This window comes from Malania oleifera, chromosome 3, assembly GCF_029873635.1.
Source record: "Malania oleifera isolate guangnan ecotype guangnan chromosome 3, ASM2987363v1, whole genome shotgun sequence".
NCBI classification, from domain to species: domain Eukaryota; kingdom Viridiplantae; phylum Streptophyta; class Magnoliopsida; order Santalales; family Ximeniaceae; genus Malania; species Malania oleifera.
The window spans coordinates 59,390,195-59,414,008 of record NC_080419.1 but is presented as its reverse complement, the minus strand read 5'-3'; the positions used below and the strand labels follow the sequence as shown (position 1 = coordinate 59,414,008).

The window sequence follows — 23,814 nt, the reverse complement described above, 5'->3', positions numbered from 1 at the left end:
CATAATTAATAACAAAGTCAACCAAAACCCGTGGGTATCAGGGACACCTGTCATACACAGCAGATACCTAAGCAGCAGTAAATTTAAATCACATTTTCGTAACCATAAAATCCAAATACTAGAGTTAGCTACATTCCCAAATATCTATGTTTATATACAATTTCCAAAAATACAAAATATACTCATATCTAGGAACCCACCACACAAATCTATGGCTCCTAGATCAAAAACTTACCCTCCTAGCAGGGTAGAACTACACTATCTCAATAGCAGCCTCGATCCATCAGTCCTCCTAGGTTTCCTGAAAATTATTTAAGTTCGGGGGTGAGACATTTCTCAGTAAGGGAAAATAAACTAAATACAGTTATGTGGCAACATGAACATTTAATGCAATTATACATATACAGTACATTTCATATATCTATAAACATTCATCATAACATACTAAATAATCATATACTTTCGTATTTTCTAATAAATCATTCTGTTCATAAAATGTTTGTTTTAGCTAATAATACTAAAAATATACCCAAGAAGAATAGCTAGCTGATGTCATGTATTACCCCCCATGACGGGTTGTGCAGCCCGAAGGCGGGACCCGATAATGGCTGGCTGACCACTACCGAGTCAAAAATGTCTGTAACTACGATGGGCCCACCAGACCCTGGTCCGAATTTTCAAGTGGACGTCTACAACTCTACACTAAAAGCCACATCGACTATCCATCTCCCACCCCCTTGTGGGGTGGTTAGCACCAATCTGAACATAGATATCTGATCTCTACAGCTATGGTACCGTGCTCCTAAAATTGAACTACACTAACATCCGAATTCCGATAACATATAATTCATGATAATATAGCGTTTAGCATAAAGGAATTGGTAGCATTTTCTATAATTTCATAAATACGGCCTCGCACTGAACATTTCATAAATACGACCTCGCGCCGATCATTTCGTAAATACGGCCTTGCGCCAAACGTTTCATAAAAACCATTCTGAATAAATAAATCAATTATCATGTATTTTCAAAATCATAATGTACTGTATTATTTCATAATTCTTGAAAACATGTTTTACTCTTAAAATTGCTATAACATAATACTTGTCACGTGAAATAATGTTCATGCCACACATTATTGAGTAAAATCATACATTTCATTCTAAAATTACATTTCCTGTATAACAGCAATATTTTCCTAAATATACATTTTCTCAATAATATTCAAATATATCACATGCTTTCCTAAAAATTAATTTGCTGATAAATAATACTAATTTGCATGAAAAATTAACTGTTTTAGTTTATTCCCTTACCTGACACTGGAGAGAAACCCCCTAAAAATTCCGGCCCTACACTCGCAGGGTTCCCTGTTCAACTCCCTAAAAACAATAACTCCAAGAACTAAACTTCAATATTTTCACGTGAGTATCATTTCCTATAACTGTGAAAAGATCAAATTTGGCATAAAAAGTCTTACCTCAACTTAGGGATGAACTTCAACTTGCTTCCACCAACGATCCGCTCCGGTAGATTTGGAGAGAACCTCCCCAGGATCGTCATGGTAGCCTCAGATCGTCGATCCGGCGAACAACGGAGCTGAAATCGAAGAGAGAGGAGAGAGAAATCATAGAGAGAGAGAGAGAGAGAGGGAGTGATTTCTGATTTTTTTCTGCGTTAAAATTGAGTTTCACACAATTTATACTAAGGGCTTCGTCGACAAGGTCAATAGGCAATTCGTCGATGAACTCTACCCTTTGTCGATAAAATTCAGTGTCGCCCAAAAATCCTCTCGGTATCTTCTCGTCGATGAAATTCACCTTCGTCGACGAGCTCATAATGCAACGTCATCGACGAATGCAAGCCTACTGTGCCCCCTTTTCCCTGCTTCCATTTTCTACTCTCTTAATTATTATTTAATTACCATTATACTTAGGGTCATTACAGGTCGCGCCCTAATCGCATGTCAAATAACCGACAACCTATTCTAAGGACCCTAAACCCTACCTACTCTATAATGTACAACCCATGGACTCGAGGAAGAAAGAAAAAGAAGAAATACAATTGGGTTACACCCCAAAAGCACTAAGTTTACTTTCTTTAGCCAGACGTAATGAATGTTCATTTCGAACTCACCCAGGTTCGAAAATAAGGGTTTCTTCCACCATTTCCTTATTAAACCACTTCTCACTTACCCAAAGTCATCCCTCAAAGCTAGAGATCGGGTTATAAATGGTAAAGATTTGCTCATATAGGTTCTCCAGTTCATATATGGAGGGGCTATCAGGCTAAAATATATCCTTAAAGGGGTCCCTCCACAAAATCAAGGGAGCCACTTTCTCAACACATTAGTCAATCATGTCAACATCCATAGCATGGACGCCATTGGGTGGATGTTAGGAAGCGTGAAATACATTATGCCGAAGCTGCATGTTTCCAAAGGACACATCCATGATCCCAGTCCTACACTGAATGCATGCATTAGTCATAGCTAAGAATGATCATCCTAATAGGACAGGGATCGGATCCTTGGTTGGGTCGGCAAGTTCCATATTCAAGACAACGAAGTTAACAAGATAATAGAACTCTTCGACTTTGACCAAGGTGTCCTCTATCACACCTCAGGGCTTTTTCATTGATTGGTCAACAAAACTCAAGGTGGTCAAGGTGGGCTTCACCTTTCCTGAATTGAATTTCTTGTAGACCGAATGAGGAAGTAAGTTCACACTCACTCCCAAATCTAAAAGAGCCTTATCGATGGTGTAATCACCAATTACACACAAGATTGTGGCAATGCCACAATTTTTAAGTTTTGGAGGAATATGACCTACAAGAATTGAGCTCATATGCTCGATCAGACTTACTTGCTTGTTCATGTGCACCCTTGACTTGCACTTTTGTGTGCATAAGACCTTGAGGAACTTAGCATACGCAGGCACTTGCTTGATAGCATCTAAGAGAGAAACATTTACCTTGACTTGCCTGAATGTGTCCATGATGGACTCAGTATTGGTTCCTTCTAATATTTAAAGGGTGCATAAAGAGCTGTTAGGAATGCCACTATAGGGACATAATGGGAAAGTGTTCCATTATTGGAGGGGGAAGGTGTCTCGGTATCAGCTACCAAATTAGGAGAAGGAGGATTACATGGTTCATCATCGAGTTCTTCCCTCATCTTCTCCCTACCCTTTCCTTGGTCTAACTTCTCCCTAACCTTATTATTTACCTCCCTACCACTCTGACTAATGGTCACAGCCTGGGCTTGCTCATGATATGTTGAAGGCCCAGCAACCGACTCATATTCTACCCCATACTGACCCTTAAGGTTCACAAGAGGTTGACTTGACAACTTACCCTCATCTCTCCTACTCAAAGAGGTAGCTAGTTGGCCCATGGTGGCTTCTAGCTTGACAATAGACTGGGAGTGAGAGTGGAGTAATTGCCAGTCAACTTGGCGATCAGCCTCGATGCCCTTAAGGGCTTTCATTACCGTCTCTTCAAAAGATCTATCATATTGGGGCTAAGGATGAGATGGTGATTGAAATGTTGATTGTCTAGGGGTAGACATAGGAAGATTTTGAGAATTCTAAAATGGTCACAACCTGGACTTGCTCATGATACGTTGCAAGACCAGTAGTCGACTCACATTCTACCCCATACTGACCCTTAGGGTTCACTAGAGGCTGATTTGGCAACTTACCCTCATCTCTCCTACTCAAAAAGGTAGCTAGTTGGCCCATGGTGGCTTCTAGCTTGGGAATATACTTGGAGTGAGAGTGGAGTAATTCCTGATCAACATGGCGATCAACACCGATGCCTTTAAGGACTTTTAGCACCATCTCCTGAAAAGATCTATCGTATTGGGGCTGAGGAGGAGATGGTGATTGAAATGCTGATTGTCTAAGGGTAGACATGGGAGGATTTTGAGGATTCTGAAATGGGCGAGAAGGTAGAGTAGTGGGTGATTGCTACGGTCTTTGAGTTTGAAAACCCAAAGCTTGTGGCTTCCAGGAGAAGTTAGGATGTTTACCCCACCTATAATTGTACTTGTTGGAGTAGGGATCATTGGTCGGCATATCATACCAATTATAGGTGGCCTTAACTTCCTTCTGCACAAACTCAGGCAGGGGAGGCGCATGGGGGCAATTATAACAAGTAAGTGAGGGATCAGAGGAGATGACACACACCTCTACACACGCCACAAGCTAAGGTTGTTGTCCTAAGGACAAGAACTGATCTAATTTATTCACAATGATGTGCAGTGTGGGCACAAGGCCATGGCCCGCAGCTAACTCATGGACTCCCTTAGGATGGGAAGAGGAAGGTTGGGAAGGTCTACAAGCAACGACAGCATATTTTTTAGAATTCTTGGCGAGGTTCTCAATGAGAGTTAAGGCCTCCTTCTCGTGCTTTGTGAGGAAAGTACCTCCACAAGATGCATCTACTATGGCTTTATCACGCCCAACTAATCCTTCAAAAAAGGTCTGAACTAATTGCCACCTAGGGACTTGGTGCTGTGGGCATTTACGCAGGAGGTCCTTAAAGCGCTCCTACGTCTTGAAAAATTGTTCTCCATGCAATTAGGAGAAACTGGTGATTGCCTTTCTCAGCTGGTCAGTCTTCCCAATGGGGAAGTACTTTTTCAAGAATTCATGTTGCAGGGTGGTCCAGTTGGTCATTGAATTTGGCTTTAAGGAATTCAGCTAATATTTGGCTTTATCTTTCAGAGAGAATGGGAAGAGCCTTAAACGGAGGGCATCATCACCAAAGTGAGCTATAGGGATAATGGAATAGATTTCGAGAAACTCATCTAGATGCTTGTATGGATTTAAAGTCGAATTCCCAAAGAAATTGGGAAGCATTGATATAATAAAAGTCTTAATTTTAAATTGTGCTGCCTCGACCTCCGAAAACCGGATGCAAGGCGGCAAGGTGTATGCATTGGGTGTGTAGTAGTCTCTAAGAGGCCGAAAAGGTTGCTCCTCTACCACAAGTTGATGGGGAGCCTAAGGTTCCAAGTTATGAAAAGCGGGAACTAGTTGCCATTCAGCCATAACTTTGGGTTCAGATGACTCGGCTAACTCGGGACTAGAGGTAGACTTCCTAATTGACCTATGGGATCTCTCAATCTTAGGGTCTATAGGCACTAACTTAGGATTCAAAGAGCACAAACCCAGCATAAACATATGCAACACACAATCAAGACTTCAAAGTATCAAACAAAAATAAAAACAAAAGAAAACAAAGAAAAACAAAGCACGTAGTACTCTAAACTATAAATTGGCTTACTACCGTAACTGAGTCCCTAGCAACAGCGTCAAAATTTGGTAGGCTCGCCAAGGCTTGGGTCCTTAACTACCAAAGATAAAATTTATAACCTAACTAACCCCAAGTTTAGTAGAACAATGAGTAAGTCGGGTGTCGATCCTCAGGGACTCAAGTGCAGTTGTTTACCACTTCTAGCCTAATTTCCTATGTTTCTGTATTAAAAGGGGAAAAGGTGAGATCTTTGAATTGTTTTCTAAACTACGAAAGCAAGTATATTATGTTAACACTACTTCTAGAAACCAGGTCTCAGATTATGAATCAAGCTTAGGTTGTCGTTCGCGATAGCAATGTTCGGTCAGCTATCTGTACTAGGCTAAACAGTTAAGTGAATCATTTGAGTGGCATAGGGTAGCAAAGATGCACCAATCATCTAGAGCACGATCGGGAACCAGGGTATACCCTATCCAACAATCATGAGAACACCCATACATGAACCGTATCCTATTACGTATAAGTTTCTAAATCCCTATCTATGTTATCCTATCCCCTAGGGTTTCATCACAATCAGAGAGATAAAAGGGCATGGAAATTAAAGATAGAAAATTTAAAATGCAAGTATTTAAATCAAAGCAGAGTAAAAGAACATGTACTGAAAAATAGCTTCAATTACAGCTCAAAGGCCTCTCATTAGTGATCGGGAATAAAACCAAGAACCAGCTAATCTACATGGCAGCACCCAAAACTCAAAGGTTGTCATAGGCCTTCAAAGAATCCAAGCACAAACTAGTACAAGAAATTGAAATGAAAGCAATAAATATACTCTAAGTAGCACCCAAAGACACTTTAGGTTTGTCACGCCTCGAACCCACAAATGCGCCCCAGGTGTGATTTTAGTAATCTAACATGTGTTTGTATCATTTAAAACATACATGATACTATACTGAATGAGGGTCCGACCCCGTGGGGTACACGTACACCCTATCCACATTCACATACATATCTATACACATCAAATACGCATTGGAAATATTCCTTCTAATACATACATCGTACCATACCAGAGTCTATACATGACTAGAGTCTATGCTCCAAAATATAGTACATACCCCGGGTGTATACAAAACCAAACAATGAAAACCCAGTGACCAAAAATCAGTACTTACTTAAGTACTTTACATAGCTAACCGACACCCACGCTCTTGGACGCTGTGATGCTAGTTTCGACTACATGAAGACCCGAAAAAATATTTGTATATTCGGGGTGAGACACCTCTCAGTAAGGAAGAAAGCATGTTATATCAGTGTATGGCATACAAGTGCTATTTTGACATAAAACACAATACAGTTCATGTATTTTCACAATCCAATTCCAGTACATACGATACCAAACATATGGTCAGTGTCGTCAAACTCAAGCACCCGATACCCTGCTGTAACCAAATCCTCACAGCGATATCATGCTAATACGATGTCCACTCACACCCATCGGTGACCAGCTGGAACAAACTAGCGATACTTCACACCCTCAAATATAGAGTTGGACACTCTCGCCCACAGTATTTATCCGAGACATGGCGTTTGCCCACGGTAATTAGCCGAGATGTAGCAAAATTTCACAAAACCTAGAACCATTTTGGAGCTCATGTTCCTATACCCATCAGTGTATGGTAATTAGCCGCCCCTAGCTATTTTACAAAACCTGGAACATTTTACATACAATAGTTCATTCCACACTGATTTGAGTATACAACAAATCATATTCTTTTCAATTCGAGAAATACATTTTAATACAAATACAGGTATGATCATCTCATTACTACCATTTTATACAACATATGATTTTCCAACCGAAATAGAGATGATACTGATTACGCGCCGAAAATGCGTAATTGGGCACTTTAATCTGGTCTTTACGGCTTATATTTTTAATTAAATGTCCAAATTTATCCAAAATTTTAATAAAGTGCCATATTTATCATTCTTGAACTTTATTACACCATTTATGAATTTTTGGTAATTTTTTATTGCAGGAAAATTCCCGGGAATCAAAACCAACACCTGTTCGTATTTCATGCATAACTTTTTCATCAGAGCTCTGATCGAGACTTTTCAAATTTTTGGAGAAAGAGGAAAATATTATCTACAACTTCTGTGTTCTGAGTTTTGTGAAAAACAAACTCCAGAAAGGTCAAACTTAGCAGTGATCGTAGAGAGCAAAAATGAAGAAAAAACAAAAAGAAAAAATATATATATATATGCTTAAGCTCTTGATGTGACCCAACCATGCATGGCCGGGTCGGATCCTCCATATGGGTCACGGATCTTAGGGCAACCCTCCCATCCCCTTTTTAATCTTCTTCATCCCCTTCTTTTCCCTTGTGCCCTGCACACCACTCCTCTCTTTCTCTCCCTGTTCTTCCTCCTTCTCTCCTTGATTTTATTTTTTTCTTTCTCTAATTCCCAACTCTCTCTTCTCCTTTCTCATCCTCTGTTTCTCTGCCCTACTCTCTTTCCTCCTAAACTCTCAGCATCTCTCCCTCTCCCTCAGTTCTTAACCCACAGCCCAGTCGTGCACTCCACTGCACACGGCCCCTGTTCCAAGCTTCAGCTCCTTATTTCCCTCTATTGTCTCCCAAAAGCCACCTGCTGCCAGCACCCGAGAGACTCCAGCAAGCACAGCAACCACACCAGCTGAAGCCATCCCTACCAGACAACTCCAGCAAATAATGCAGCAACACCAGCCCGCCCTCCATCCTCTGCAGCCTAGCACATCCGCAAGACCACCAGTCTCCACGGCTCTGTTTCTCTCTCTCTCTTCTTCTTTCTATTTTATTTTCTTTGCTTTCTAAGATTTAGATATTGATTTCTTAATGTTGAAGAAAAATTTGAACTTTAATGTTTCTCTCTCTCTCTCTCTCTCTCTCTCTCTCTCTCTCTCTCTCTCTCTCTCTCTCTCTCTCTCTCTCTCTCTCTCTCTCTCTCTCTCTTTTCTATCTCTTTCTTCTTCTTTTATGTTAGTTAAATGTTATTTTTTATTTATGCTTTATGGGAGAACTTGAAGTTTATTTAATTATGTATTTAGTACTTAATTCTTAGTTTTTAGTTACATGTTATTTAGTTTTTAGTATTTACTTTTGTGCTGCGTTTGGTTCAAGTTCGTGTTAAAGGTTTGATTTTTACTGTTTGCGTATGTGTTTGAATTTGATTAAGTCTCTATTATTGCGTGTTTAGTTTTCATGTTCTCAGTTACCATCTGTAATTAGCGCGTGTTTTGGTGTTTCCTTAAGTAGACTAGGGTTTCCATTCTTGCTTTTTAATTTAGTGAATGTTAGTTTTAGGGTTTAATTTACGTGTTATTTAATTCGTTAAAAGTGAAATTGAACAATCTTGAGATCCTGAATCTGAACTGAGTTCGCTGCATTTTTATTTTCATTTGGAAAAATGTAAAATTAGAGATTAAACGCATTCCCTGAGGAGACGATCTAGCCCTTGAACTGAATATTACACGACGTAACTCCTATACTTGGGATAGCTCTCGAGCTGCTCATTTTTCGAGTGAGTCAAGTTTTTGGCGCCGTTGGTGGGGATTTCCAGTTTTAATTTTGAATTTTGCGTTTTCCCAATTATTTTCTAATTTTCTTTCTTCGAATAAAGAGAAAAAAAAATTGAAAATTGAAAAAAAAAAAAAATTTGTTGCCGTGTTAGTGGATTTCTACTGGCCATTGTGACGTTTGATGCCCTGAGTTCGAGATAGTTCGAATCGATTGTGTAGATTTTCACCTAGCACCAGTAGGGATACACATCGCACCGAATCTGACTGTTCACCTGTTAGTCCTAAGAGTGATTCTGAATTTGAGTTGAATAATCTGTTTGGCCACTATTTCGAAGAAGCTATGGCTGCACATGCACCACGTACACTTGAAGATTTTCTACAGCCTACACGCACATCTACACCTCCATGCATTGTGTTGCCATAAGATGCACCGAATTTCACTCTTAAGCATGGCATATTATCTGTGATTCCCCAGTTTCACGGGATGGACTTTGAGAGTCTGTACCAACACTTGCCAGATTTTGAGATGGTTTGCACCACTTTCATTAATAGGGCTGGGACTGATGAATACATTAAACTGCATTTGTTTCCCTTTTCTCTGAAAGACAAGGCAAAAATCTAGTTTAATTCTTTGCACCTTAACTCTATTACTAGCTGGGCTGAAATGCAGCTTGAGTTCTTACATAAGTTCTTTCCTTTTCAGAGAACTCAGTACCTGCAGGAGCAGATCAGTCAGTTCATGCAAAAATATGGCGAGACATTCCAAGCATGTTGGGAGAGATTCAAGGACCTGATGAACATATGTCCACATCACGGATTCGAATCTTGGAGGTTAGTGAACTATTTTTTTACTGCTTTAACCCCTGTGTGCAAATAATTTGTCCATACTATGTGCAATGGGATGTTCTTCCATAAGGAACCAGATGAGGGCTTATCATTTTTAGACTATCTAGCTGAGATTGCCTAGCAATTGAACACGCGTCCTGAACGGGCACTGATAGCAGTACAACCTCTCCCAGTGATCAGTGGTGGAGGCCGATACGAGGTCAAAGAGGAGACTACTTACAAGCTTTGGTTGCTGCGTTGTCTAAGAAACTAGAAGTTATGGAATCAGAGAAAGCAAAATCTGAGGCTTGCACTATCTGTGAGACTTCAGACTATAGGCCTCAGTACTGTCAATTCCTACCAGTATGGCAAAAGAGTATACCTGATCGGGTACCATCGGCAAATTGGGTCAACACAACGCAGAATCAGCCGCTCTCGAACACTTATAACCCAGGATGGTGGAATCATCCGAACCTCCCATGGAAAAATGATCAGCCAGGTCCATCATTCTCGCGGTATCAACAAGTTCCTCAATCGTATGCACTACCTCCACAACAGACATATCAGCCAGTTGCCGCTCCTCCACCACATTATCAGCCGCAACAGATTTCTCAGAGTTACGCACCACCGGGATTTTAACCAACTCTTGTTCCTATCCCAGCGAAGAAGTATCTTGAAGATAGTATGGCGCAAATGGCAAACATGTTTCAGAAATTCATGCAGATTCACATCATGACCAGCAATCAGAGTAGTCAATCATTCAGTGGATTGAAAGACGCCATGAATAAGATAAGTACACAGTTGAACACCATGGAAAAAGGGAAATTCCTTGCACAACCTCAGCCGAATCCCCAGGTATACAGACAGCAACAGCAATCGATGCACCACGTTTCAGGGGATACGTTTGAGTCAGTAAAGGCAGTTATTACCTTGTGAAGCGGAAAAGAAGTTGCCTGTCCTGAAATGCCCACTAACCAACAAACAGCCGCGTCGGCACCTAAGGTGACAGCTGAGACAGATAAAGGAAAAGAAAAATCAAATGAGGCCAACTCAAGTTTAACAAAGTCAGATAATAAAAAGGATAAGCTAGTTAAGGAATACTAACCTGTGGTACCGTACCCTCAACGATTGACATCTGGTCAAAAGAATAAGTATCATACGGAGATCCAGGAGACATTCAAATAGATGAAGATCAACATTCCACTTCTAGAGGCCATACAGCAAATCCCAGCATATACAAAATTTCTGAAAGACCTATGTACAATAAAAAGGAAATTAAACGTGAAGAAAAAGGCTTTCTTGACTGAGCAAGTCAGCACGTTGATACTAAATCAAACTCCACAAAAACTTAGAGACCCTGGGTCTCCCACGATTTCGATCTTGATTGGTGAATCTCGCATCGGGAGAGCTTTACTTGACTTGGGGAGCAGTGTGAATCTGCTCTCGTTCTCGATATATAAACAACTAGGTTTAGGTGAACTGAAGAAGACAAATATGATGCTACAGTTAGCAGACAGATCCGTAAAAGCTCCACAAGGCATCATTGAGGATGTATTGATTCAGGTCGACAAATTCTACTACCTAGTGGATTTTGTTGTTCTGAAAATGCAGCAACCTGTGTCCACCATCTATCAAGCCCCTGTTATCCTTGGCCAACCATTCCTTGCAACTTCTAACACTTTAATCAACTGTCAAAGTGGAGTACTCAAGCTTATGTTCAAGAACATGACACAGGAAATGAACGTGTTTAATAAAACGCCGACTGGGCGTGAGGAATCAAAGGTACACACAGTAGATATGGTGGATGACTTGGATGCATTGGAGCTGTTTTCAGCAGTTGGTTTGGATGGTACATGTGAAAGTGAAGCTCCTGGACAACTTGAGGTAATTGATGAGCTGTCCACAGGGATAGATGAAATACCGATCCGTGATGAGCAATGAAGACCGCCGGAATTGACTATGTTAAACATCACCTATCTAATCACCGACATGTCATATGACCCTCGAGTTGATGATATTGTGAACTACTTTGCTACCAATCGAACATTACTACAAGACAAGTGACAGTTCTTTTCAGAAGTCAAGATTATATTTGAGAAGATGGGTTGTTCTAACCACAAAGCATGGCTCGAGGAATTGGATGATGCGCGCTAGGCTTACCGAGCTACAATCAAGAGAATTTCAAGAATGACTCCATACAGGTTGATCTACGGTAAGGCATGTGATGTACCTGTTAAAATTCAGCATTATATATTTTGGACCATAAAACAGATTAACATTTTACTTGATAATGCCATAGGGTTGAGAAAATTGCAAGTGTATGCGCCCACAAAATCTAAAAGGAAAGCCAATAACAAGGACTGCTTAGAGAAGAGGCAGATGAAGGTGCTGCATAAACTCAAGGAAAAACAACCCTTCCTAAGTCAGCAAGACTCTCTCTGCAACTCTAAATACCGTCTATTTCCGTGGAAGCTGAGACCCTGCTGTGGCTCGTATATCGTTGAACATGCTCGTTCCCACAACACAGTAGAACTAGTGGGTCCAATGAATGATAATAATGTCAAAGTCAAGGAGCAGCAGCTCAAGCCTCCCACAATTCCATTCTATCCTAATAAGGAGGTCTTACTTCTGCAAGACCCTAGGGGAGTCCTCTGACCTTCCTATGTTACTGCTTTCTTTTTCATTTTTTTTTTCTCTTTTCATTTTATTTGTTTTATTTTTGTTTGTATCTTTCTTTTTCTTCTGTTGCATTAGTCGGTAGTAATTTCCCATTAGCTGTTCACCGTGCACAATTTTTAATTCCCCTATGCTTTCACATTAAGGACAATGTTCCACTTTAGTTTGGGGGGGGGGGGGATGAGCATTCGCACATGACACTGTGCACATATACATACTGGGTCTTGTAAAAAACACAAAAAACACACAAAAAAAAAAAACAAAAATCAAAAGAAAGAGAGAAAGAAAGAGGAGCACTGAAGAATTACATTACATTATGCCATGCTTAACACTACGTATACCCTTCGCATACTCGAGTATAACTTACAAATTACACACTTGAGTCAATCATGCGTAGTTTCTTTTTATACGATCTTATGACTCCATGAAGAATTGATTGATAGTACACTCGTGTTAATTTGGCTATATAATTTCTTGTATTTACACGGCATCTCACGAGGCTGAATAAACACATTCACATGATTCATTGCACTTAAGATTTCCTGTGAGTACTGAAAGAACACCCGTGACGACTATAACACCTTGTGAGTATTGTTGAGCCAATTATCGTTCTTTTGAGTTTTTGATGTCAGCTCAGAGTCCATGAAACTCAACTTTCCTTTTTTTTTTTCTGGATATCCTTTGTACACTAGTCTATGTTTTGATTTGCTAGCCTAGAGGTGACACCTAGTGGGGAGATAGAAATCTAGGTCTTGTAGCCTACTCAAAATGTGAAGGCTGAGCCACCCCTAGAGATAGACTTAATTCATGAACCCCTATTCGAGCTCAATTCCCATTGATGGTATGAAGATTACAAAAGAAGTGTTAATATTAACCTTATTACTCAAGAAAAGATTGAAAATAAAGAATGAGCAAAAAAAAGAATAAGAAATAAACATGCGCATGAAATGAAATGTCAATGCCGGTCCATATACATATCAAAAAAAGTCAAGGACACGACACATATTTTCCACGTATGAAGATTCTTCAACCAGTTAATGCCTCAGATGTATTCACGACAAGTTCATGAATAAGTTGATCTAGGATGGCCTGGGTTGGATATGGCAACTAGGTGAGAAGATGCTAGGGTGAAGGACCCGACACCTCATAGATAGGCTAGATCCTTCCCAGACTAGTTCACTCCATATACTTAGTGTTTGTTCCTTTTAATATGTGGGATGTTTGATCGCGACATTCCTCCTCACATATGACGAGTGAACCCATCTTCTTTGAGTGTTTTTGAGGGTATACCAGTTAGGCTGAGTCTAAGCAACTGTTCTATAGGTGTCCACTAGTATCCTAGGTGTACTGAGTCACACACATCACACACACCTCAAGAGCTTACCCATTTATACTCAGACTTATATGACTGCATTAACTCTAAATTGTGTCGTTGGTTAACTTCATGTGAGTATATTGCTTTTAAATGACATACAAACAATGAAACTTGCATGAGTGACGTGCTTCGAAGTTGTGTGTATTGAACATGAACGAGCGTGTGTGAAATTCAGTTATATTCTTGTATGAGAAATGGTATGGTTGTGTCGCATGTGCATTGATTTCAAGATCACTAGAGTTTGCAGTTGTAGGCACTACCCTGAAATTCATTCACAACATTTGCTAGAGACTAGCAAAACATTAGTTGGGGGGTGTGATTACGCGCTGAAACTGCGTAATTGGGCACTTTAATCTGGTCTTTACGGCTTATATTTTTAATTAAACGTCCAAATTTATCCAAAATTTTAATAAAGTGCCTTATTTATCATTATTGAACTTTATTGCACCATTTATGAATTTTTGGTGATTTTTTATGGCAGGAAAATTCCCGGGAAGCAAAACCGACACCTATTCATATTTCATGCATAACCTTTTTGTCCGAGCTACAATCGAGACTATTCAAATTTTTAAAGAAAAAGGAAAGGATTATCTACAACTTTCGTGTTCTAAGTTTTGCGAGAAACGAACTCCAAAAAGGTTAAATTTAGCAGTGATCGCAGAGAGCAAAAATGAAAAAAAAAAAAAACAAAAAGAAAAAAAATATATATACTTAAGCTCTTGGTGTGACCCGCCCATGCATGGCCGGGTCGGATCCTCCATATGGGTCACGGATCTTAGGGCAACTCTCCCCTCCCCTTTTTAATCTTCTTCTTCCCCTTCTTTTCCCTTGCGCCCTGTGCACCACTCCTCTCTTTCTCTCCTTGTTCTTCCTCCTTCTCTCCTTGATTTTATTTTTTTCTTTCTCTAATTCCCAGTTCTCTCTTCTCCTTTCTCATCCTCTGTTTCTTTGCCCTACTCTCTTTCCTCCTAAACTCTCAGCATCTCTCCCTCTCCCTCAGTTCTTAACCCACAGCACAGTCGTGCACTCCACTGCACATGGCCCCTGTTCCAAGCTTTAGCTCCTCATTTCCCTCTATTGTCTCCCGAAAGCCACCTGCTGCTAGCACCCAAGAGACTCCAGCAAGCACATCAACCACACCAGATGAAGACATCCCTGCCACACAACTCCAGCGAACATTGCAGCAACACTAGCCCGCCCTCCATCCTCTCCAGCCCAGCACAGCCGCAAGACCACCAATCTCCACTGCTCTGTTTCTCTCTCTCTTCTTCTTTCTATTTTCTTTTCTTTGCTTTCTAAGATTGAGATATTTATTTCTTAATATTGAAGAAAAATTTGAACTTTAATGTTTCTCTCTCTCTCTCTCTCTCTCTCTCTCTCTCTCTCTCTCTCTCTCTCTCTCTCTCTCTCTCTCTCTCTCTCTCTCTCTTCTTATCTCTTTCTTCTTCTTTTATGTTAGTTAAATATAATTTTTTATTTATGCTTTATGGAAGAACTTGAAGTTTAATTAATTATGTATTTAGTATCTAATTCTTAGTATTTAGTTACATGTTATTTAATTTTTAGTTTTTAGTTTTGTGCTGCGTTTGGTTCAAGTTCGTGTTAAAGGTTCAATTTTTACTGTTTGCGTATGTGTTTGAATTTGATTAAGTCTCTATTATTGCTTGTTTAGTTTTCATGTTCTCAGTTACCATCTGTAATTAGTGCATGTTTTGGTGTTTCCTTAAGTAGACTAGGGTTTCCATTCTTGCTTTTAAATTTAGTGAATGTTAGTTTTAGGGTTTAATTTACGTGTTATTTAATTCGTTAAAAGTGAAATTGAACAATCTTGAGATCCTGAATCTTAACTGAGTTCAGTGCATCTTTATTTTCAATTGGAAAAACATAAAATTAGATATTAAACGCATTCCCTAAGGAGACAATCTAGCCCTTGAGCTGAATATTACACGACGTAACTTCTATACTTGGGATAGCTCTCGAGCTGCTCATTTTTCAAGTGAGTCAGATACTCGAAACCCCAAATTTTCCCAAAAACTATAACGCAAAAATCCCGCATTTTTACCCAATAGATTTTCCTAAATAAGTAACCAAATCATACACATGACCGTAAACTACAGATTTACCGATCCTGATTTCAAAAATAAATGATATAAATAGAATCCCCTTACCTTTTCCCGAATACCAAAATACGAACTCTACGGCTTCAAAACTACGAACTGAGTCCCCAAAACCAAAACATCCAAGAACTATACTTCACTTTAATTCTTACTACCATATATATATCAAAACAAAACTAAAATCGGGCCTTTACCTCAGTTTTGGGTCAAAACACGAAAATCCTCGAAATGAATTTCCGATCCGCTAAAAACGTAGAGATTCCTCCCCTGATCCACGCAGTAACATCAGATTGTTGAATCAAGGGATGAACAGCGAAGAATCGAAGAGAGAATGAGAGATTCCGCTGGTTCTAGAGAGAGAAAGAAAGAAAGAGAAAGAGAGAGTGAGAGAGTTTTAGATTTCTTAGAAACTAAGTAATGAAGGAGGATATTTATAGCCCCTTTGACCCGGCCTACCTCGTCGATGAAACGGCACCTTTGCCGATGAATCATTTACACATTTCGTCGACGAACTGGTTCCTTTGGCAACGAACCCTATTACGATATTTTACAATCTCTTCGTCGATAAAACTCTGAATTTCGGGGACGAAACTCTGAATTTCGGCGACGAAGAGTATGAGGGCCTTCGTCGATGAGAAGATTGGCTTCGTCGACGAAGCCTACTACATTTACCTTTTTACCCTTTGGTTATTTATTCAATCTACATATCTTGGGTTGGGTTCTTACAAGGTTTGTCACTAACCAAAGAGGGGCCAAAGGGGAATCCTAGGCACATAGTCGAAGCTAGGTTTTATACCCAAAAGGGTTTACAAGCATTCCAATTCAAATCAACAAACTTTTGCAGAAAATATTGCAAAGAAGATCGCTGGGCTCGCGTTTGTACCTTTACTTGATGGTAGCCTGATCTGAGATCGATCTTAAAATATACCCGCGTGCCTTGGAGCTAGTCAAACAAATCATAGATACGGGGTAAAGGATACTTGTTCTTGTTTGTCACTTTATTAATCTCCCTGTAATCTATCCGCATCCTTATAGACTCGTCCTTCTTCTTCACAAATAGTACAAGAGCTCCCCATGGAGATACACTAGGTCGTATGAAACCCTTATCAAGTAAATCCTGCAACTGATCTTTCAATTCTACCAATTCTGTCGGTGCCATAAGATACGGTGCTTTAGAAGTCGGCACTATACCTAGAAGTAGATCAATGGAAAAATCTACTTCACGATCAGGTGGCAGACATGGTAATTCATATGGAAACACATCTGTAAATTCTTTTACTACTGGCATGTTAATAAGCTTCATTTCATTCTCTAACATTTCCTTCACAAAAGCCACGAATCCCTGACAACCACTTAGGAGTAGTCTCCTCGCCTGGATAGCTGAGATCATCTGAGGTAGAGATTGCACTCGTAACCCTGTAAATCTGAATTCTAGTTTTCTTGGCGGTCTGAATATCACTTCTCTCGCGCGGCAATCTATACTAGCAAAGTTAGCTGCTGGCAATCCATGCCGAAAATGATATTAAACCCATGCATGTCCATCACTACCAAATCAGCAAATAAAATCCTCCCCTGAATATCAACTGGACAACCCCGAAGCATCCTACTACACCTCACCGCTGACCCGATCAGTGTAGTCACTAATAATTCAATTTCTAATAATAGTGTGTCTGCCCCACATAATTTAACACTCTCCATAGATGCAAATGAGTGTGTGGCCCTTGAGTCAAATAATGCAATAACTTTAAATGAAAACATATTAATCGTACCTGTTACCACGTCGCCGGTTGCCTCAGCATCACCTGGCATCAGAGCAAAGACCCTGGCTGGAGCCATATTCCTCTACTGGCCTCCACGTGGTGCTTAATAACCTCCTCGAGCTGGTCTAGGAGCAGAAGCAGCACCAATCTGAGCCTGACAATCTCTCATCACATGTTCTGGCTCCTCACACCGGTAACAGATACCTTGCCCGACACGACACTCCCCCGAGTGTCTCTTCCCATAAGTCAAGCAAGCTGGAAGTGGTTGCATACCCTAAACTCCACGATTCCCTGCCTTTTGCCTCCAGTCTCTGTAGTAGCCACCTCTTTTCCACGAACCATGGCTGACTCCCTGCTGGGAACCAGAAGGCGTGGATCTCTTCTTTTGTCACTGCTCCTATCCTCTAACCACTCTCCAATCTCTGCTATGGTGGCCCTATCTACCAGCTCAGCAAAATCCTGCAACTTCAATATCGACACCTGCTTATATATTTCTCTTCTCAGACCTCTTTCAAACTATCGTACTTTTTTCGCCTTATCTGGAATAATGTACGGGGCGAAGCGAGATACGTCAATGAACCTCGCCGCATACTGTTGCACGGTCTGCTGTCCTTACTTTTAATTCAGGAGCTCCTCTATCTTAGCTTCCTTAGACGAGGCTGAAAAATACCTGTCGAAGAATATCTCCTTAAACAGCTCCCACGTCATCTCCACAGGTACTGTCCTCTACTGCTCTAAGAATTTCACTGTCGTCCACCATCTCTCGGCCTCTCCAGTCAATCTATAGGTAGCAAACAGCACCCTCTACTCCTCTGAACACTGCAGCACTGCAAACACTTTCTCAATCTTCTGCACCCAGTTTTCAGCGACTGTAAGATCAGTTCCTCCTGAGAAAATCAAAGGATTCATCTTAATGAATTTCTTGATCGAGCGGTCGTGGCCTATAGACGAACCACCCATCTCCCTGGAATTCCTGGCAATTTTCGTCATAACCTATTGTGCCACGCTGTGGAAAACTGCATCTGAATCACCACCCGCAGTGCCTGAGGGCCTAACACCCTCATTTTCACTGGCATGGGCACTACTACCACCAGGGTCCATCCTAAAAACAAATAACTTAACTTAGAACCCCTATCACCATGTCATATCATCCAACTAGTACAATTCTTCCTTAATTAATTCATCACTCCTGATCTTAATTCAAGGTTCAATCCTGTAACTTAGATACCCAACCCGACAATAGTTTACCATGATTTTCCTAAAATCGTTACCCCAGGAAAATCACACAAACCACCACAGAAGTCCTGCATCTAAACTACAAAATTAGACCTCAAATTCCCTTATCCTATACTCTGGTATTATTACTGCAGTATTCTAGAGTCTACAGAACCTAGTATCCTAGGCTCTGATATCAAATTGTAATGACCTGCTTATTTTATCATATAATAGAACATATTTAATAATAAAGTCAACCCAAACCCGTGGGTAATGGGGACACCTATCATATACAGCGGAACCTAGACAATAGTAAATGTAAATCATCATTCTCATAACCACAAAATACATAATACTAGAATCAACTACTTCTCCAAAACACTGAGTTTATATACAATCTCCCCAAAAATAAAAAAATAGATACAAATCTAGGAACCCATAACGTAAGTTTCCTATTCCTAGATCAAAACTTACCCTCCTAACGGGATAGTAACACACTATCTCAACGGCGGCCTCGATCCGCCGGTCTTTCTGGGTTTCCTGAAAATTATTTTAAGTTCAAGTGTGAGACACTTCTAGTAAGGGAAAATAAACTAAACACAATTGTGTGGCAACATGAACATTTAATGCTATAATACATATACAGTACATTTCATATTCTGGAAAACATTCATGATAAGATATCTGAATAATCATAACTTTCATAATTTCTAATAATTTATACTGATCATGAAATATATGATATAACTATAATACTAAAATTTACCCAAGATATATAGCTAGCTGATGTCATGTATTACCCCCCACGACGGGTTATGCAGCCCAAAGGCGAGACCCGACAATGGCTGGCCGACCACTGCCGAGTCAAAAATGTCTGTAAGTACGATAGGCCTGCCACACCCTAGTCCAAACTGCCAAGTGGACGTCTACAACTCTACACTAAAAGCCACGTCGACTATCCATCTCCCACCCCCTTGTGGGGCAGTTAACACAAGTATGAACATAATATCTAATCTGTATAGCTACGTTACCATACTCTTGTAACTGAACTAAACTATCATTCGGGTTCTGATAATATATAATACATGATAACATACAATTTAACGTAAATAGATTGATAGCATTTTCTGTAATATCATAAATACATATGGCCTTGCGTCGTTTACTTTCATATCTGCGGCCTTGCGCTGAACATTTCATAAATACGGCCTTGCAATGAAATTATACATAATACACAGCCTTGTGCCGGCTATTAATCACGACCTTGTGCCGAACATTTCATTCATATCATTCTAAATAAATAATTCGTTTATCATGTATTTTAAAAACCATCATGTACTGTATTACTTCATAATCTCTAAAAACATGCTTTATTCGTAAAATTGTCATAACATAATACTTTTTCATGTAAAATAATATTCATGCCACACAATGCTGAATAAACCATATATTCCATTCTAAAATCATAGTTTCTGGCATTTTATACTAATATATATACATTTCAACATAATAGCAGTATTTTCCCAAATATGCATTTTCTCAATAATATTCAAGTATAATACATGCTTTCTAGAAAATTAATTCACTGATAAATAATAATAATAATAATAATAATTTGTATGAAAAATAACTGCTTTAGTTTATTCCCTTACCTAACGCTGAAAAGAAACCCCCTAAAATACGTTCGCCCTACACCCACAGGGTTCACATTCAACACTCTGAAACAATAACTCTCAGAACTAAACTTCAGTATTTTTCCGTGAATAACATTTCCTATAACTACGGTAAGACCAAATTTTGCATAAAAAGTCTTACCTTAACCTAGGGATGAATTTCAACTCTGCCCCACCAACGATCCGCTCCGGTAAACTTGGAGAGAACTTTCCCACGAGCGTCGTGGTGGCCCCAAATTGTTGATCCGGCAAATAGCAAAACTGAAATCGAAGAGAGAGGAGAGAGAAATCGTAGGGAGGAGAGAGAGTGAGAGTGAGGTTTTCTGATTTTTCTACATAAAAATCTAAGGTTTAGGCTATTTATACTATGGGCTTCATCGACGAACCATGTTACCTCTTCAAAGAGGTCAAGAGGCAATTCGTCGACGAACTCTTCCCCTCATCAACGAAATTCAGAGTGGCCCAAAATTCCCTCTCGGTATCTTCTCGTCGACGAGGCACACCTTCGTCGACGAGCCTATAAGCCTGCTGCCTCCTTCTGTTGCTGTTTCCCATTTACCATTTTCTTTATTATTTAAATATCATTATTCTTCGAGTCATTACACTATTGGTCGAACCTTGCAGCTTCTCAATATCAGTCTGAACCTTGGAGTCTTCCTTTTGTGACCTGGTTGCCCCCTGTGTTAGTTGGTCGCACCACATTGTCAAACCAAGTCTTGTTTGCTTTAATGAACTGAGGCTTTAGGGGCTTGGTTGAACATTTGATTAAAGCCTTTTGCTTCCCAATTAATCCCTTAGCTTCTAGCATTGTTTAAATCCTCAATTTTAACATAATTTTCTTGAAACATGAACAAACCATGCATAACTCCAAACTATGATAAGAAAGGGTAAATACATGATAAATGAGGACAAAACATAAGTAAATGGGGGCCTAAAATAGTGCATTTTAGGAACACATCAAGGATAAACTCGTAGAAGGTATGGATTTTATCAAGGGTTGTAGGAAATAAGTGAAAGCTTGCGGGAAAGAAATTTTTTTCAATTTCTGCAAGATTGTTATTAGCAAATTCAAGTTCAATAATGGTTATACATAAGACAGACACTTTAGTTTTGTAAGGGTCTTTCTTTGGAGGATTGGAAGAACCCCACTATAGTTTAGGAAGCATTAATAGATCCCAAGTGGACTCGGGAAATATAGAAAGAAATGGGGGCACTGCTAAAGAATCAAACGTGGACCTTAGTTCTATTGCCTAAAGGATAGAAAATAGTTGGGTGTAAATGGGTCTTCTTTGTCAAACACAAGGCAGATATATTTATAAAACGATACAAGGTGAGGCTGGTAGCAAAGGGATACACTCAGACATATAACATAGATTATCAAGAAACATTTTCACCGGTAGCCAAGTTAAATGCAGTTAGGGTCCTGTTATCTCTCATAGCCAACTTGGACTGGCCACTACGCCAGTTTGATATAAAGAACGCATTTCTCCATGGTGATCTTGAATAGGAAGTCTACATGAATATTCCTCCAGGCTACATAACATCTTAAAAAACTGAAGTTGTGTGCAAATTACAGCGAGCACTGTATGGACTAAAACAATCACCTCGAGCAAGGTTTGGACGGTTCAAACTAGCAATGAAGAAGTATGGCTTCTACCAAAGTAATGCAAATCATACATTATTTATGAATAACCAACAAGGCAAGGTAACAATTTTAATTGCATATGTCTGTGATATAATCATCTCAAGGGATGATACGGAGGAAATCGCTAAGCTTCAGAAATAATTGGCAATCGAGTTTGAGATGAAAAATCTAGGAGGACTTAAAATATTTCTTGGGAATAGAGGTTGCTAGATCAAGGCAAGGTATATTTCTTTCCCAGCGAAAATATGTATTAGATTTGCTAGTCGAGGTTGAAATGTTGGGTTGTAAGCTAGCAAAAACTCCAATCATTTAGGAACACAAGTTCGGTCAATATCTAAGCCAAGTGCCAAGACAAGGGAAGGTACCTGAGATTAGTTGGTAAACTTATTCACCTCTCACGTACATGCCCAGATATTGCTTACATAGTAACTGTAGTAAGTCAATTCATGCACCAACCTAGCGAGGATCATATGGAAGTAGTGATCCAAATTTTACGATACTTAAAATCCTCTCCGAAAAAAGGGCTTATGTTTTCGAAAAATAACCATCACATAGTTAATGATTATATAGCCAGATTGGGCGTGGAACGCTACAGACAAAGGATCCACCTCAGGTTACTTCATGTTTGTCGAGGGGAATCCTGTTACATGGAAATAAGAAACAAAAGGTGGTGGTATTATCAAGTGGTGAAGCAGAATTTCGTGAAATGTCTAAGGTAGTTTATGAACTCATGTGGCTCAAAAGACTTCTAATTGAAATTGGTTTTGCTCTTACCTCCGAGATGGATCTCTTTTGCGATAACCAGGCAATTATCGCAATTATTCACAATCCTATCCAACATGATCGTATCAAACATGTGGAGGTTGACAAACACTTTATCAAAGAAAATCTCAAAGCTAAAACAATTCGGTTTCCATTTGTAAAGTTCGAAGACCAACTGACAGATATTCTTACAAAGGTTGTATCAAGTAAGAATTTCTACAACTTATTAGACAAGTTGCGCATCAAAGAGTTGGATGCTTTCTCTTGAGGGGGAGAATTGGCATGAGTTGTTAATTATAAAAAAAATCAAAGAGATTATAGGAATAAACCAAGCAATAAATGATAAGAATAGTTATAACTACAAAATCTCTTCCATCTAGGGATTAACAATGATTATGATTCCTAAAATATGATTTTAGCATGATTATAGCCTTGAAATCTATATAGCCAAGGATAGAATTGTTAATCTCTCCCTCTCTCTCTCTCTCTCTCTCTATATATATATATATATATATATATTTGTATAATACCTCTGTAAATTGATGAAATAAAAAGATAGAGAATTTGACACATAACACTAGATCGAGCAAAGCAGACCTAGTAAATAAAAGATAATAATTGCAACCTTTTATGTAAGAAATCAAAATTTGAAAAACTGTAATAAATTTATTAATATTTTCATTGGAAGAATTCATGTATTAATTTTTTTTATAAGATAAGGTAAAAGACATTGACCTCCCTCAATGTTTGATAAAAAGAAACCAACTTTTCTTGAGGTTTCAAAAATCCCAGGCGCTTCCCTTGAGATTTTAAGAATTTCATATCTCTCCTAAAGTTTGCTAAAAAGACACAAGCCCCTTGTATTTTACAAAAATACAAATCTTTTTAGATGAGATTTGTGTCCTTTTGGCAAACCTTTATGGAGGTCTATGTCATTTCTTAAAC

The 23,814-nt window shown here is 39.3% G+C and overlaps 1 non-coding gene across 1 annotated transcript; it reads right to left on the bottom strand.

Moving 5' to 3' along the window:
- Positions 1-9,534: 9,534 nt before the first annotated feature.
- LOC131152482 (small nucleolar RNA R71) lies at positions 9,535-9,640 on the bottom strand. Its single transcript, XR_009135981.1, has one exon. It is a non-coding gene; the product is annotated as a small nucleolar RNA R71 (small nucleolar RNA).
- Between the last annotated feature and the right edge of the window lie 14,174 nt (positions 9,641-23,814).